Here is a 4529-nt window from a genome sequence, read left to right as displayed (position 1 = left end):
GCGCAGGATCCGAGCTGCGTCTGCGACCTACACCACAGCTCACGGCAACGCCGCATCGTTAACCCACTGAGCAAGGGCAGGGATCAAACCTGCAACCTCATGGTTCCCAGTCAGATTCGTTAACCACTGTGCCACCATGGGAACTCCCAGAGACATTTCTTAACAATCATTTTTGGTTTGCAAGTTAGAGATCCTTACCTTAAAAACAAAACAAAACAAAACAGTTTTGTTGAGGTATAATTTACATACCTCAAAAAAACTTACTGAATTTGATATTAAGTTTACAGTTTGACAGTTGTTTACTAAATTTATACAATTTATTCAACCATCCTCAGTCCAGTACTAAAAATTTTTCTTCATCCAGAATGTTCTCTTGTGCCTGTCTGAAGTCACTTCCCGTTTTTATTCCATGTTCCTCCTGGCAACCACTGATCTGCCTTTTGTTGCTATAGATTTACCTGTTCTAGAAATTTTGTATAAACAGAATCATATAATATGTAGTCTTTTGTGTTGGCTACTTTTACTGAAAATAATGTTTAGGGGCTTATGCATGTTGCTGCATGTCTCAATAGTTCATTCTTTTTTATTGCTGAATTATACTCTATGGAGTATGGATCTACCACATTTTGTTTATACCTTCACCAGTGATGGACATTTGAATTGCTTCTGTTTTTGGCTAATGTAAATAGTGCTACTGTGAAATTCAAATAGCCTTTATGCGAACTTATGTTTTCATTTCTCTTGAGTAGATATCTGGGAATGGAACTGCTGGGTCATATGGTATTTTTTTTTTTTTTTTTTTTTTTTTGCTATTTCTTGGGCCGCTCCAGCGGCATATGGAGGTTCCCAGGCTAGGGGTTGAATCGGAGCCGTAGCCACCAGCCTACGCCAGAGCCACAGCAACACGGGATCCGAGCCGCGTCTGCAACCTACACCACAGCTCACGGCAACGCCGGATCGTTAACCCACTGAGCAAGGGCAGGGACCGAACCCGCCACCTCATGGTTCCTAGTCGGATTTGTTAACCACTGTGCCACAACAGGAACTCCCATATGGTATGTTTAACCTTTTTTTTTTTTTTTTTTGGTCGTTTTGTCTTTTCTAAGGCTGCATCCATGGCATATGGAGGTTCCCAGGCTAGGGGTCTAATCAGAGCTGTAGCCCCCAGCCTACGCCAGGACCACAGCAATATACAGGATGACAGTCGTGTCTGTGACCTACACCATAGCTCACGGCAACACCAGATCCTTAACCCACTGAGCAAGGCCAGGGATAGAACCCGCAACCTCATGGTTCCTAGTCAGATTTGTTTCTGCTGTGCCATGATAGGAACTCCTATTTAATTTTTTAAGAAACTGCCAAACTGTTTTCCAGAAAGACTGTATCATTTTACATTCCCACCAGCAATGTATGAGAGTTCTATTTTCTCCATACCATCACCAGCACTTAGCAGTGTCTGTCTTTTGGATTATAGCCATACCAATCTGTATGTAGTGACATCCCATTATGGTTTTAATGTGCATTTCCCTTATGATTAGTGATACTGAGTATACGAAAAGCTGTAAAACTCCTTTTAAGTACAGCTTTAGCTGCATCCTGTAAATTTGGTTTTCATTTTCATTCAATTCAAGATAGTTTCTAATTTCCTATGTGATTTTTTTTATTTGACCCAAAGATTATTTAGATGTAATTTGTTTAATTTCCTAATATTTGGAGGACAGGGACTTTCAAATTTTTTTTAAATTGAAGTATAGTTGCTTTATAATATTTTAGTTTTAGGTGTGATTCAGATACATATATAATAGTGTGTGTGTGTACATATATATATATTTTAGCAAAGCGATTCAGATATATATGTGTGTATATATATGTAATTTTTCAGATTCTTTTCCATTATAGATTAAGATATTGGATATAGTTCCTTGTGCTATACAGTAGGTCCCTGTTGTTTATCTATTTTATATATAGTAGTATGTATCTGTTAATCCCAAACTCCTAATTGATTCCTCTTCCCACCTCCAAAACCATAAGTTGGTTTTCTATGAGTCTATTTCTGTTTTGTAAATAACTTCATTTGTATCATTTTTTATTTTTCACATTTAAGTGATATTATATATTTGTCTTTGTCTGAGTTACTTTACTTAGTATGATAATCTTTAGTTCCATCCATATTGCTGCAAATGAAATTATTTCATTCTTTTTATGGCTGAGTAGTATTCCATTGTGTATATCTTCTACATCTTCTTTATCCATCCTCTGTTGATGGGCATTTAGGTTGCTTCCTATCTTGGCTATTGTGAATAGGGCTGCTATGAACATTGGGGTGTAGATATCTTTTCGAATTAAGAGTTTTTGTCTTTTCTGGATATATGCCCAGGAGTGGGATTTCTGGATCATATGGTAACTCTATTTTTAGTTTTTGTTTGTTTGTTTGTTTGTTTTTTAGACCCACAGGTGGAGTATATGGAAGTTCCCAGGCTAGAGGTTGAATCATAGCTACAGCTGCCAGCCTACGCCACAGCCACAGCAATGCCAGATCCAAGCTGCGTCTGTCACGGCAACACCAGATCCTTAACCCACCTAGCAGGGCCAGGGATTGAATTTGCATCCTCATGAATCCTAGTCGGGTTTGTTACTACTTTGCCATGATGGGAACTCCCTATTTTTAGTTTTCCAAGGGACATCTATATTGTTCTCCATGTGGCTGCTCAAATTTCTTCTTGCTATTAAATTCTAATTTAATTCCTCTATAGTTGTAAAACAATCTTTGTATGATTTTAGTCTTAAATTTGATTGAGACTTGTTTTGTGGCCTAGCATATCATTTATTTTAGACAGTGTTTCATGTGTGCTTGAGAAGAAAATGTATTCTGCCATTGTTGAGTAGGTTGTGAAAACTATCAGGTCAAGTTGATTGATAATGTTGTTCAAGTCTCCTATCTTACCAATTTTCTGCCTAATTGTTTTATTAATACTCAAGAGAGAAGCATTGAAATCTTCAACTGCAAATGTTAAGTTGTCTATTTTTCCTTTCAATTCTGTTCATTTTGCTTCATGTTATTGTGGAGTTCTGTTGTTAGGTGCATATATATTATGAAATTTATACCTTCTAGATGTAATGACATTACTTTTCTCTAGTAATATTTATGTCCTCAAAGTTGATCAATAGAACCATTCAAGCTTTCTTAAGATTACAATTGCGGAGTTCCCGTCGTGGCACAGTGGTTAACGAATCCGACTAGGAACCATGAGGTTGCGGGTTCGGTCCCTGCCCTTGCTCAGTGGGTTAACGATCCGGCGTTGCCATGAGCTGTGGTGTAGGTTGCAGACGCGGCTCCGGATCCTGCGTTGCTATGGCTCTGGCGTAGGCCAGTGGCTACAGCTCCGATTCGACCCCTAGCCTGGGAACCTCCATATGCCACGAGAGCGGCCCAAAGAAATAGCAAAAAAAGACAAAAAAAAAAAAATTACAATTGCATGCTGTACTTTTAAAAATCTTTTTCTTTCAATATGTTTGTGTCTTTGGCTCTAAAGTATGTCTCTTATAGATTGCATATAATTGGGCCTTTCTTTTTCATCCAGTCTCACAATTTCTACCTTTGATTGGAATGTTTAGCTAATTTACAATAATACAATTTTTAATGTCATTAGATTTATTTATTTATTTCTTTAGGACTTGTGTCATTTTTCCTGTTCCTCACTTACTGCCATCATTTGTGTTTAAAAAATTTAGCATACCATTTTAATTTCTCTCTTTATTTTTAGAAACTTAAAAAAATGTTGTGCTTGCTTTGGCAGCACATACACAAAATTGGAATGATACTGAGAATATTAGCATGGCCCCTGTACAAGGATGATGTGTAAATTCATGAAGCATTCTATAGTTTTGACATTGTAAATCAGCTATACTCCAATAAAATTAAATTTTATTTAAAATGTTATTTTCTTAAAGGTTGCTCTAGAGCGGTTGTTCTCAGCTGGGAGCAATATTGCTTTTCCTCTCCCACCAGAGGACATTTGGAAATGTCTGGCTACATTTTTGGTTATTACAGCCTGGAAGGGCCTTCAGGGTTCAGCCAATCCTCAAATCAGCCTTGGTTTTAGCTTCCAGCTTGGCTCTTCCAATCTCCCCACCCATGTGGTGCATAGTTTTCCAGTCAGCTGGTTATGTATGGTGAGCTTATTCCAGCCCTTCTATGGCTCCCTCATTTCTAGATCTCACTGCTAAATTTATGACTGATCATCTGCTAGCCCCAACCAGGACCACAGGCACAGGCTAGAAGAGCTGTGGGTTTTCCATGTTCATGCCCTACCATGTTGCTACTTTTACGGATAACTGTGCTATGTTTTTCCCTTCTGCCTGAAATTGTATCCACTCCCTTCTGGTAGCAGACTGCTGATTTTCTGGCCAGCTCTGCTGAGGATAAGTAAGTAGCCTTAAGCAAGATCATAGATTTCTACTGACTTCACTGGAAGAGCTAGCAGTTCTTCATGAATAAATGATTCTCAATTTGTTCTTTACTTTTGCTT

At 38.2% G+C, this 4529-nt stretch overlaps 1 non-coding gene across 1 annotated transcript; it reads left to right on the top strand.

Annotated features, from left to right (window-relative positions):
• Positions 1–3781: 3781 nt before the first annotated feature.
• On the top strand, positions 3782–3887 carry LOC146403284 (U6 spliceosomal RNA). Its single transcript, XR_014804700.1, has one exon. It is a non-coding gene; the product is annotated as a U6 spliceosomal RNA (small nuclear RNA).
• The last annotated feature ends 642 nt before the right edge of the window (positions 3888–4529 follow it).

The sequence above is a fragment of the Sus scrofa genome, chromosome 5 (genome assembly GCF_054392235.1).
Source record: "Sus scrofa isolate SSC_HxYL_T2T_F1_AM1 chromosome 5, Sscrofa_HxYL_maternal_Yorkshire_Landrace_v2.0, whole genome shotgun sequence".
Taxonomy (NCBI): Eukaryota; Metazoa; Chordata; class Mammalia; order Artiodactyla; family Suidae; genus Sus; species Sus scrofa.
This window is presented reverse-complemented; position numbering and strand designations above follow the sequence as displayed.